This window comes from Malaclemys terrapin, chromosome 10 (genome assembly GCF_027887155.1).
Source record: "Malaclemys terrapin pileata isolate rMalTer1 chromosome 10, rMalTer1.hap1, whole genome shotgun sequence".
Classification (NCBI taxonomy): Eukaryota; Metazoa; Chordata; order Testudines; family Emydidae; genus Malaclemys; species Malaclemys terrapin.
Window position 1 is genome coordinate 26,122,215 of NC_071514.1, and position 13,966 is coordinate 26,136,180.

At 41.4% G+C, this 13,966-nt stretch overlaps 1 protein-coding gene across 6 annotated transcripts in view; it reads left to right on the plus strand.

The window, feature by feature from the left end:
- TCF12 (transcription factor 12) overlaps positions 1–13,966 on the plus strand; it is a 308,920-nt gene that overhangs the window by 70,721 nt on the left and 224,233 nt on the right. The window lies entirely within an intron of this gene.

Below are 13,966 nucleotides of genomic sequence, written 5' to 3' on the forward strand. Positions count from 1 at the left end.
TAGAAGGGTGTAGGAAAATACATGTTTTTACAGTGTATTCTTAAAATATTTGTCTGGTACGGACTACTAAAATATATTTTTAAAATCTGTGTGTAGATTAGATGGTGTACTGTGACTGTGTATTCACTTTTCACCTTTGGATTCTTGGGTTTCTCTTCTGTTTCAACTGAATTTTGTACATCACTCTGTACTAAAGCTATTGCAAGTTGCAGCTGAAGATCATTGGCAGAATACTGTGGGTAGATTTGTGTTTGTGTTGCCACTTCTGTTATTACTAAATTGTCTCATTGTTTTCATGAGAAAAATGACGTCAGAAAAGGGGATTTTGAGTTTGAGTTTTGAATGGTATCAAGCTACTATTCCAGTGGCAGAGAAGTAGTATCCCTGTGTACACACAAGGAATGCATAACAATACCATTTGGAGGACGTCTTTGTAGACAATCAGTAGTAATACTGTTCTGTGTGAGCACAAGGATATATTTTTCTCAGAATGTGTCCTGCACATAGTACATTATGGTGGGGGAGAGGGAAGAAGGTATATTTAAAAGAACTTGCACTTGGAATCTGCTGTTGCTTTCTTAGGGTGCCTGTACCCCTTTGCTGCACTATGTAGTACATCCATGTGAATAATATGTAATAAATCAAGAGTCTTTCTAATCCTATCTATAAACCTGTTATTCAAGTTGAATTCTGTTTCAAGGAAATTCTTAGACAACTGCACGTTGGATTTCTAAAGTACTTTTTCTGATTATATATTGAAGAAAATCTAAGATGATATATGTATGTCGTATTATGTTAGCTCTTGCATTCTCATTTGACACTGTGATGTTAGGGTAATTTTTGAGAGCTGGAGGATGTGCTGGATCATGAGGCTGGTATTTCAGACAAAACTCAGTGAAGCGTAATGTTAGGTTTTATTTACTGTGTGCTCATGCAGTGAAACATACTGAAAACAGAAGAGTGAAATCAGAGATAAGGTGTATAAGAAAGCAGATAATTATACAAGACATTCAGTGTACGAAGATGGCTAGAAATGCATATAATGGATATCAATTGTAAACTTTGTATTTTGTATCTGTTTCACAAAATTGGACTGACTTTATAAAAACTGCACAGTTTCAATTTTTGCTTCAAAACAGGATTACATGTTAGCCAGACCTTGTTCTTTGGAAAGTGTGTGTGTGTGTGAGAGAGAGAGAGAGAGAGAAATTGACATGACAAAAAATGTTGGCACCTGAAATAGTTTAACAAATGGCCAAATTTTGAGTGGTTGCAGTTTCATTATATAATAATTGTTGGTTGTGCACAATTTTAACAATAACACCTTCTGAGTTGAGCTCCTGTGTAAGTGTAATCTCCTTACCCCCACCACAACATGGTCAGTCAGATTCTGTATTTATTTGTTGAGCACTGATAGTGTTGGCACCAGGGCAATCTGGTTCTGTGTCAAGGAACATTTATACGAAATACACATGTAACTTGATATATGAGCTATGCTGGAAGGTGAAAGTTAACATTTCAGCAAGTGGTAAGAGGGATTTTTGCATGTTATGGAGAGATGTTTGGAAGCACCTCTTCCCCAGCTCCTTCCCACCACCTCCCCTATCAGCATCTTGAGTTGGCATTAGCTCAACACTGAAATCAGCTACCCTGTACCTGTAATCCTCCTGTCTCCCTCTCCCAGCACCCATCTGACGGTCTCATATTCCGTCAACTCCCCACCACCATTACGCGCACACTTTGCACAGGGGAAAGAGAGAGAATGTGGTGGGGAGGGAGGGAGAGGTCATAAATTTGTGAGGTATAGGGAGAGTCCAGTTTACTTCAAATTCAAACTAAGCTGCAGCACTTTTTTTTTAATCTGGCTTTTCAGAATTTTCCAGGGGAGAAACTTCTCCTCCCCCCCCCCCCCCCCCATACCTTTATGCTTTTTGTCTCTTTGTAGCTCCTAACTCCTTCCCACTTCTGTTAGTGTGGCTACAGGTCAGCTTTATTTCCAATTTGGAATCATTGGGTGTTACCAGCCACTGTTGCCACTGAGGAGTTCTGCTGCTCCCCAAGTGCTCATGCACATATGTAGTCCTGTCGTTTCTGCTTTGACATGCCATGTGAAATCCTGGAGCTGTGCCTGTCCCTTTAAACTGGCCTATGAGTTCAGTGCACATTGATAATGTAGGAAGCTGTGGCTGAAAAATTGCTGATAGCTGGGAGGAAGCCTGTCTGATGAGTGACCAAGAGCTTGTGACTCTGTAGATGTTTCCTTCTCCACTCTTGCTTATGGAAGTGACTTGAAAAAGGGCCTTTTGTTGGCAACAGGACTCTTGCCAGGGACTCGTCCACTAGTCAGGGACTCACATAAAATATCAAGCTAATCAGCAACTTCAGAGCAAAATACAAACCCAATTTCTATTTACAACACCACATACAAAAAAATCAGTAAAAGAAAACAAATAAGCTAAATCCAGTCCCTGCTGACTGAAGGGAAGAGAAGAATGCTCAGAATGTTGGGAGGTACCCAGATACCTCTGTGTTGTGCTATATAAAAACCTAGATTGAGGAAAGAGGCTTGGAAGATAAACATGAAGCAAAACTGGGAGTATTCATCCTTGAGGCAGACAACTAATTAAATGCAGCTCACATAAAATCTGATGGCATGCCAGGTGCTGATCCTGGCTTTAGGTCTGGTAGATACTTAATGAAGATTGGAGCCTTCATTGCACCCTGGCAGTCTGAACAGCTACTCAGTGGTGATGATAGGGGTAGATTTGTAAAGCACTTATACAATATCTGCCTTTTCTCTGACCCCAGACTCATCTTTTCCACAGATTACTAGCATTCTCAAGTACTATAAGGCCACAGTTTAACAGGACAGGTCTCAACATATCCTTCATTAGTCCCAGTAGGAAATTGTTTTCTTACCCAGTTTGCTTTATCTTACAGGATCGAGTTGGAAATATACAGGATTTATAAGGTGCCACAGGACTCTTTGTCGCTTTTTACAGATCCAGACTAACACGAGTACCCCTCTGATACTTGAGGATTTTCTGGGATTTTCATCACCATAGGCCTGAGCATTTCTTAATCTTCAGAGACTTTTCCCTCACAATATCCATGTAGTGAACTATCCATCTCTTTTTCCCAAGTGGAAGATGTAGGCACCTGGTCCAGTGCCTTTACCACATTTACTTCTTCACATTTGAATATGTTTGTGGGTTGGATTGGTTGTTGCTTTTTTAAAGAGAATTTTCAGTTTCCACGGATTTACTAGAGAGAGAGGAAAATCTTGAGGGCCCTTCTCAGAATATGTAATTGGATCGGCTTCTGTAGGTAGTGTTTGGTTTTTTCCCTTTCTGCTGCTGCATTTTACAGATAACTCCTGTATGTAGGTCTTCAATCTCTATCAGTAGATTGAGTGTACTGTTAAACTTCACATTCCAATAAGATCAAGTAGTATTGAGTTTGATTTATGTCAGGTGGTCCACAGAAAGTGGGTGCATGAACCACTTTGCTCATGCCATTCATACATTAAATTTAGCAGATGAGAGGATAGGATCTGATAGCATGGTTTTAGGGTAGAGTTGCTGCTAAACATTTGACTTTGTGTATGTGATTTATGTAAAGAATTGTAAAACCTTTCTAGCTTCTGATAAATGCTTTTCTAACCATTATTATATTTATGGTACTTAAAGAAGATGTTTATAGTTCCTGTCATGTGTATCAAATGTTCTATATAAAAATAATGTATCAAACTGGATATACTCAAATTTCAACACAGTTGTCAACAGACATTTACTATCACCTTCCCTTTTCAAAAAACAATAAGCAACATCAGTAAATGTTTATGAGAGACACTGAATTGACAACACTGGACACTGAAGTTTTTTATTTAGTCATAAAACAGGTACAGCCTGAATAGTGTCAGTAAAAGCTTCCCCAAACGATCACTTCTCAGGTGAGATAGTAAGTGTCTTCATGCCTGTTTGATCCTTTGCCTCTTTGACATGGTCACCAATTAGTGCCAGTTGCAACCTGGACACCAATCCACTGAAAACTGCTCTGAGACACTGACCATATCTTACACAGGCTGGCATTATTAGCTGTTTCTAACTTGAAGTCATTGTACTATTGAAAAAAAACTAGAATTAATATTGAAGTACTATGTATATGTATTGTATGCGTCACAGATGCAAAGAAATCAGACATCTAAAAATTTGAAATGGTAGTTTGTCTATGAGGCTTCTATGATAATACAGCATGTATTTAGACGTTAGAATGACTTTCAGAAAATAATAAGCAAACCTCCTCTCACCCTTTATTCTGTCTTCTCCCTCACCCCCAAATATACTGATGGTTATTTGTCTTCTCTCTGCCATATACCTATGAAAACAACATGACCTGCACCATACTAGTAGTGCTACATTTATCTTAATAAAATATGGAATGTGAGGTTATGGTAGATAATGGCAATTTATTATTCCATTTTGTATTCTTGTCTCCCCTTCCCAGCACCCATCTCACGCTCTCCTGACTAACCGTTTATATCTGGATGGGCATTTAAAGACAGCACAGTTGTTGGTGGCAATTTCCATCTGCTAGCAAATGGAGAGAACAATTCCAAAGAACAGAAGTTTTGCTATTCTCTAGAATGAGAAGTCTGTAGGCTCTGAGCCTTAAGTTATTTCTTTTCCAACAGATGAAGTAATACCCTTGGTGAATGTTCTGTCTCTTCCTTTTTCTGCAGTATATTGAGGATGCTCCTTTGAGTGTCTGTTAGGCCTTGGATATTTCCACTTTCAGTGGCTCAGAATAAATTTCTGGCTTCTAATACTGTTAGGTTGGTGTCTTTGTAACAAGTTGATTTTAGGAGAAGTAGGGATGTAATGGTGTTAATCTAGTTTTCCCCATCCTGTTTTCAGTGGTACAACTCTTATTCCCTCTACCAGTTTGTCTGACAACATAGCAAGACACAAAGATAAAAAATTGCTTCGGACTCCAAGAACTGTGGCTTGTGTAAAGCTGGTTGAACCCAGGCCAGCATAACTAAGCAAAAATGACTCCAATTATGGGGTGTATTTGTCTGCCTAAGGCATTGATTCTCCTTCATTACAGATCTGAAATGCTGCTGTTCAAGCCTGAGGGTTCCAAATCTTCCATGTAGTCAGGGAGTCTCCTCCAGTTGTGTAGGTTGATTCTCTTCCACCCTAACTCCCCTCAGGTCCCCCTGTGATGGCAGAAGCAGAGGTGCTTACATCAAATTCTTCTTCATAAGCATTTGGAAGTTTAGACTAAAATAAAAATAGTAACAACAAAAAGCGTTACACTACTAAGGAAGAGTGTTGATTGTCCAGGTTGGTCCAGTGTTCGGAAGAGGGACCTCCGTTTGGAAGAACATTGATTGTCAAGCTATCTGGAGCGTCTCATGAATGTGAGTGCCAACAGCAGGGCTGACTGGTTACAAACCCCAAACTTGTTGCGAGTTCTATACTTTCACCAGCCAAATACTGTATCAAGTGTGAACTCTTTAAGTACTATAACTGCCTTAATATGGAGTCACTTACAGTCCCCTTGGGCACTCCGGTCTATCTTGCTACCCAGGCAAGCTTGCCTTTGTGATAGTACCTTACAGCAAAAATCACAATATACAAATTACTTGCAGTCCCAAAGGACCAATCACTTATTCCAGGTAAGTTGCACCTTGCAGCAAAGACAATGCTTGTAGCCAATCATACAATAAACTAACTAAAGATTTATTAACTAAGAAGAAGAAATAAGAGTCATTTACCAGGTTAAAGGAGGTAAACATACAAATGAGTCACAGTCTTAAGTTCCAAAAGGCAATAGAAGCTGCTGTCATATGCAAGCTTTCCATGTCCTTTAGAGCTAACCCAAGCTAAGCAGCTTAGGGATTCCTTGCTTATGCTCAGAAATATTGCCCTTTCCAAATTCCAAGCAGCATAGTGATATGGTTCCTTCTGCTCAGGGTTTTTTACTCCCTTCCCCCAGAACACAAATTGATGGGACCAGTGTTTGCACCCATCCCCTCTTCATGGAGGGCTGTGTATGTGTGTGGAGGGGGTGATCAACCAAGTCTTTGTCCTTTGTTTCACAATGGCTCCTTTTAGTTTCAGTGGGCCTTCTTGTGTGCAGGCCTAGCTCTTTATATTAATGCATTGGTGAGTTACACAGTTACAAAGTATCAGAGGGGTAGCCGTGTAAGGCCTTGGCTACACTTACCAGGTAGTTCGACGGCTGGAAATCGAAGTTCTGGGTTCGACTTATCGCGTCTAGTCTGGACGCGATAAGTCGAACCCGGAAGTGCTCGCCGTCGACTGCGGTACTCCAGCTCGGCGAGAGGAGTACCGCGGAGTCGACGGGGGAGCCTGCCTGCCGCGTGTGGACCAAGGTAAGTTCGAACTAAGGTACTTCGACTTCAGCTACGTTATTCACGTAGCTGAAGTTGCGTACCTTAGTTCGAATTGGGGGGGGTAGTGTAGACCAAGCCTTAGTCTGAATCTGTAAAAAGCAACAGAGGGTCCTGTGGCACCTTTGAGACTAACAGAAGTATTGGGAGCATAAGCTTTCGTGGATAAGAACCTCACTTCTTCAGATGCAAGTAATGGAAATCTCCAGAGGCAGGTATAAATCAGTGTGCTCTGCTAGCACCTCACCCTCCCTGATTGAACTAACCTCGTTATCTCCACACTGATTTATACCTGCCTCTAGAGATTTCCATTACTTGCATCTGAAGAAGTGAGGTTCTTACCCACGAAAGCTTATGCTCCCAATACTTCTGTTAGTCTCAAAGGTGCCACAGGACCCTCTGTTGCTTTTTACAGTTACAAAGGTTTACAATGCAAACACTCAATATAACTTTATGCCGTGGGATACAGATGTTATAAATGAGATCAATACATGCAGCATCTTACAAGCATTTCAAGACTAAACACATTCTTATAAATGTAGCATCTATTTTAACAGTGCTAACAACCAGGTGAGACAGACTGGTTTCCAGCTATGCATTTGTCAGTGTTCAGTGAGGCCTCGGGGCTTTGGCATGAGTTGGCATCTGGTCTGCCAGCATCACAGTGATTAAAATTTATTACTCTTTGTTTATATTTTACTCTTTCTACACAAGGCATTGAATTGGTTCACGCTGTATGAAATGGTCAGATAACTTGCATTACTTTTTTTTTTTTTTTTCCTTTTTGGTACCTTGTTGGAATTTGTAGTATTCTCGGGGACTCTCTGACATGATCCTAAACTGAAATGACTTGCTAAAGTTAAGGTTGAAAGGTTATTACAAGGGACCACAGGCTTTTGCTTAACCCTTCCTCTGCCCTTCCTTTTTTTACTGTTTAGTCTTTTTTAGTTGTGCAGTTAAAACAAATGTACAACTCCCCATACCATAGAAAATTAAAATCACTTTACCTGTACCCCCTTCATCTTCCCTGATTCTTTGGCCTTAACCCATAGATTCCAGATCTGGAGAAATCACCAGGAAATAATTTTTTGCTTGGAGGTTCTGCTCTTTTCTGGAATATGTAGGCTGCCTTGGATTCTATCCTTCTTTCAACATTCCCCTCTTCTCACCTCATGCACACACACAGAGTGGAGAATGCAGACAAGAAACTTACTTGACAGACTTTATCCGCTGTTGAAGTATAACTTATAGGCTTCATCTCCACTGGTGTTCTAAGGTATGTTTTTAAGCTAGCACATTGTAAAATCTTAGCATAGACAATGTAAACTGTAGCTTTTTTACCCCCAGGTAGCTTGTCAAGGTGAACCCTATGGGGTGTCCATTTAAATGTTTTCTATATTTATCTTGGGCAGAAACTTAAATCAAGTGTAATACACAAGTCTCTATTCAGTACATCTGGCTACAAAGAAATATAAATCTCTCAAAGTGTTTTAAAATGTCTTTAACGTTGAGGAGAACAATAAAATAGGTAACCATTACCTTGACAACTTGATGTAAAGCAGGAAGGAAGTATCAAGTTTCTTGTAAGAATGCATTGGAAATTGGATGGTTTTCAGAGTAGTCGTACATTTTAGATTTACAGCAACTTGGAAACCATCTGGTTTCCAGTGTGTTCTTACAGGAAAACTGATACATTTTTCTGACTTCATATAATCCTCAGAAGAGGCAACAGCCTCATTCACTGGATGGGGAGACTGAAAGAATGACAGGTATTTCTAAAAGCTGGTTTGAAAATGTTTAAATCTAAAGTAAATGGTAACCAGATGCTGGAGTTCTCCCACTCCTGCCACAGTGGAACTAACAGTAACTTCAGAGAAGGAATTCCTCTTATTATGCCTTTTATGCAGTGTTCAGCACAATAAGGCCTTGATCTCAGGCCTATAGGTACTACCATAATACAAATAAATAACAAACCCCTCACACTGAGTTTAAGGATCTGTAAGATGGTAGGCCATCTTACTTGCCAATATGTTGAATACAGCTTCCAGCAGCAGCAGAATTTCAGTCCCTTTCATTAGGGTTTTTTTCTTTTTTTAATTTAACAAAATGGTATAATGTCAACTCAAAAAACAAACAAAAAAAACCAAATCTTTTGAGGACTGTATAGTTACTTTCTGAAACTCCTGCTGCTTGACCTTTCTTAAAGCCTGACCTAATTAAGACACCTCCCCCTGCTCTCTGCAGGTACTTCCTTTTAGACTTTGTGTCTGGCTGATGTGGAGGGTCCTTCCACTGACATTGTGGTTTCCTCTCTGACTGACAGAGCCGGCTCCAGGCACCAGCCTGGCAAGCAGGTGCTTGGGGCGGCCCCTCTGGAGAGGGGCAGCACATCCAGCTATTCTGCGGTAATTCGGCGGATGGTCCCTCACTCCAGCTTGGAGTGAAGGACCTCCCGCCCAAATTGCCGCCGCAGATCACGATTGCGGCTTTTTTTTGGGGGGGCGGCCAAAACCCTGGAGCCAGCCCTGCTGACTAAGCAGGCTTCTTCTTGTAAGGAGCACCGCCTCTGAGCCATCATGTAACCCTGGGTCACCTGACTCAGCTGGTCAGCCAGAACCTTGAAACAGGGTGCTGGGTTATGTGCATGTGCTACAGGTCCAGTGCCTTGTTACAGGGCCCCTTGAAGTCACTGTGAGTTTGTTGTGGAATGCAGAATAAGGCCCCTAAACATGTTGTCACAGATAGCTAGCAAAGAGAAAAAAAATATTTATTTCCCCTTCCCCCTTAATTCTTTCCACTTCCTTTGTTACCCTTATAGTTCTATAACAGTTTTTTTTTTTTTAACATTTTCTATGGGCTCTCTGTTGTTCTTTCATCGCTCTCCATTCGTCTATGCCTTTCATTCTTGCTCTCTGTTCCTTCTCTCTTCTGATTTCCCACATTGTATCTTGATTATTTTTCTCCTCTTAAACAAAAGCTTTTCAGGCAGTGAATATGCTTCTAAAATGCTGGTTGACTTCTCTAATATTTTGTTTGACAGCAGTGACTCTTTTTAAACAAGGGTAATCTCTCCCCCCTCCTTTACCCTTCCAGTTCAGCCATTTTTGTTTAGCCAATTTCAATTTAACCACAGCCCACTATTCTGCCAAGTCTATATGGTCCCTTACTCACAACTTTTCCTGTTCAGTGAAAGATACTTGTTTGCAGTGAGTTGGAAGCTAATGGGGATGCTGACTGCTAGGTGTCTTTCATTTTATCGTGTGGCAGGCTAACCTGATGTGATCCTATAAATATCTGTCTTTTCCTCTTCATTCTGTGTTTTTTGGCAACAGGCAGCTCCCTAGTAGGTCAGGAATGGGTTTATTTTTCTTGTATTCATTTTCTTCCTGGTGCAATCAGAATACAGTTGGAAGTGTTCAGCAATTACTCTTTAGGAGTTTGGCTGTTTTCTCATTTTTTCCATGCTGTAGTGATGCCTTTTGTTGTCAGGTCAATATGTCCAGGCATGTTGTCCCTGTCCCGCAGGGTACCGAGCCGGAAGGATTTTCTGATGAATTTCACATTTATTGTGTGAGGTTCCTAGTAATTTTCTTTTGGCTGCAATGGCTTCTCCCACTCTCTAACTATCCCAAAAGTACAAACTTATTAAAAAAATAAAATCTGCCCAAATACTACTTGTCCTGCTGTCTGGAGTCAGGGAGATTGCTGCTGTTTTTAAATAATCTAGAGAAAACTGCAAAGTGATTGTATAGCTGTGCGCTTTAATACTTGCAGTTGTGTTGCTAATGCACTTTAAGAAAAGCTTGTATTGGATAGTACAGGGGTGGGCAAACTTTTTGGCCCGAGGGCCACATCGGGGAATAGAAATTGTATGGCGGGCCATGAATGCTCACAAAATTGGGGTTGGGGTGCGGGCTCTGGGGTGGTGCTGGGGATGAGGAGTTTGGGGTGTAGGAGGGTGCTCTGGGCTGGGACCGAGGGGTTGGGAGGCCAGGAGGGGGATCAGGTGTGGGGCAGGGGTGCGGGAAGGAGTGCGGGTTCTGGCTGGGGGTGCGGGCTCTGGGGTGGGGCTGGGGATGAGAGGTTTGGGGTGCAGGAAGGAGCTCCGGGCTGGGATCAAAGGGTTTAGAGAGTGGGAGGGGGATTAGGGCTGGGGCAGGGGGTTGGAGCATGGGGAGAGGCTCAGGGGGTGCAGGCTCCGAGGGGCGCCTACCTCAAGTGGCTCCTGGAAGCAGTGGCATGTCCCTTCTCTGGCTCCTACGCGGCGGCATGGCCAGGCGGCTCTGCACAATGCCCCATCTGCATGCACTGCCCCTGCAGCTCGCATTGAAGCGCATAGGAGCTGGAGTGGGGCCATGCCACGGTTTCCGGGAGTGGCGTGGTGCGGCCCTGACCCAGCGTCCCAGCTGGAGCACGGGAGTGGGGCCGAGCCATGTGGTGCGTCCCCGATCCAGCACCCCGGCCGGAGTGGAGCCGAGCTTCACGGTGTGGCCCCGACACCTGGCACAGCCATTGTGGTTTGTTGGTAGGATGGGACTGTGAATCATGGGATTAATTGCTCCTTTCTATAAAAATAAAATAAAAACATTGCTGCTTCAAACTATGGCACAAATCATTAAGGAATTGTGTGGAGCCAAAAGACCTGCACCTTCTTACTGAAGACTTAGTAAATATATTTGCAGTGCCTGGTCTTACAGATGTGGGGAGACGGAAACGTGGTCTGCCAGTTACAGCTAATTGGATACTCCCTGCCGCACTTGGGGAAATAAAAGCTTGTCAAAGTGTATCTGCTTGTGTCATTTTAAAGAGACGTTAATAGCAGCTTGATTTGGGGAAGTATTTGAGCAAATATGCATTTTAAAAAAAATTAAGTCCCCTCCAGAATCCATTAACTAGCTCTGCAATTCTTTACATGCTCTATAAACTTGATCTGGGTCCAGTTGTGAAAGACTTCTCTTTGTGAGGACAGATTGCAAGGAAATCTTTGACAAATATGAATCCACCTAAATCCTTCAGCCTGGAAGGAAACATGGCAGGGACAATAAATAAACAAGTGATCAAATTAGTGAAATGTAATACAGTGGCTGTCAGTAGAGGTGCTGGAATTGAAATCCCTTCGGCAGAGCATTTTCCATGAGGGGCCCTCAATGGTGGAACAAGCTTCTGCCCTGGTTCTGAAATAGTTTGAAATTTTTACCTTCTGGGAATGCCATATGGCCCCCTTTCTCTCTCTTCCCCCCCCCCCCGCCCCCCCGGGTAACAGAGGATGGTGAGGTTTCAATAGGGAGATCGCATTTTGATGAGGGAAGTCATGCCTTTTGGCTTGTTCTAAAGGTTTTTTTTTTTTTTTTTCAGTGAGCTTGCTGCATGGTTGCATTGTTTCGGTAACATCAAAATCTCCCAGATTATTGGATGGATGCCTTTTTGTGCTATTGTAAATAAAAATAAATCCTAATATGTTCTGGTGCAGGGGTCGGCAACCTTTCAGAAGTGGTGTGCCAAGTATTCATTTATTCACTCTAATTTAAGGTTTCGCGTGCCAGTAATACATTTTAATGTTTTTAGAAGGTCTCTTTCTATAAGTCTATAATATATAACTAAACTGTTGTTGTATGTAAAGTAAATAAGGTTTTTAAAAAATTTAAGAAGCTTCATTTAAAATAAAATTAAAATACAGAGCCCCCCCTGGATTGGAGGCCAGGACCTGGACAGTGTGAATGCCACTGAAAATCAGCTCACATGCCGCCTTCGGCACGCGCGCCATAGGTTGCCTACCCCTGTTCTAGTGGGACCCTGAAGGGGACTGCAAACTGCTATATAAAGTAATTCAAAAATTTCAAGACTATCTCTTGGGGAAAGGCACATGCTTCATGAGACCATTGACCATTTGTGTTACAAACCTGTAATACAGTTAAATGAATTTTGAACAGATAAAATTAGCCAATTAGCGACTGAATTATTTGGGGATATTAACTGGCAGCCAGTTTCAAGTAAGTTTACTAAACATGGTGCTGCAGAGAATAGTAGATGCTTGGCGATCTAGTGAAAGCTGTTTCCCAAATGGAAGTATTGGCAAGCAGGAGAAGAATTGAAGAGCATCTAATTAAGAATCTATAGCATGTCATAAAGACCGAGTAGAAAGATAAGCAAATGGGAGTAAATGTGTAGTAAATATTAAGGCAATTAAAGAAGATTGTCTTACCAGCATACCTGTGTTCTGCATTTCTTATAACTGCTACTGTCAGAAACTGGTCAGTTCCAGTGACAAACTGGGGTTATTTCTCTGTCCAGTTGTAAAGTGGACATGACCATGCTCCTCTACCTCCATGGGTTGTGAGGCTTAATATGCTAATATTGTAAACTCATCTTGAGGGTCTATGATGGTAAGCACTGTAGATGTGCTAACTATTTGTGGCTTATTGGATTTCTGTCCATTTTACTTTTGTTTTGGAAGAATCTTGGAACTGTGAGCCTGCAAGCTCCCCTTTTACAAGGGGATGATGTCATTTAAAGATTCTATTTGTTGCTGTCTCCATCTGCTTGCAGAGAATAACTGCACCCAAGTATCTGGGCTGGCATAGAAGAGTGCCTTGAAACAAAATAAACAAGTAAGAGATTTCCCCAGATGTAGAAGGTGACAGAACTGAGAGCTGTAAAATGGCATTAGTTTATAAACCGGAGCCAGTGGAAAGTTCTGCTTAAAATATGATATGATTATAACCTCATATGTACGTTTCTAAAGAGACGTTGACTATGAAATAATATGTGAAAGGGTGAAAAGGCAATTCATGTTGTGTGCTTTCTATACGCCATATATTAAGCTGTCTTCATTTTTTACTCTTTATTTAGGATCTGCTAAAAGAGGTAATTTGGGTTGTGATGCAAACAACTGTTTTTTAATCATTGAAGGTTATTGTTAGACTGCATTTGGACATGTATTTCGTGGCCTTCTGGGAAAGCTTTTTAGTGTGTTGTATATATTTCATCATAAGAAATAGAGAGATGGGCAGATTTTTATGTGCTTTAAATAATCCTTTTACCTTTTGACTGATGTGATCATGTTATTTTGGTGTATAACATTTGAAAGTGGATAATTACACTTACATATTCATTTTACTTAGCAGCTCTCATTAGAGTGCATGGTGTTAAACTTTGAATGGCTAATCATCTCAGGGTTTTTCTTTTACTTGTTGATAGGAAAGAATATTTTTACTTTGGGTATCATTGCAATGCTGGCAAAGTGTCACTTACGGATTTTCATTTATTGTGGTTTGTTTTCATTTGCCATCTCCTTGTAGTTTAGCCCAAGCAAAATTATTTCTAAGAAAAGATGCGGTTTGCCTGCCCAGTTAAGCTGTGTGTATTTGCATCTGTTATTTTTTTCGGCATGCACAGCAGAGAGCCAGAGTCCAGCACAAATAGCATATTAGACACCATGTGCTATTTTCTTGTTGATATGCTTTAAAAGATAGTTGATCTCCAGAAGTATCTCACTCTGCCTCTTTTGACCACTGGTGACTTTGACTTACTTTCTACTGCAAGGAC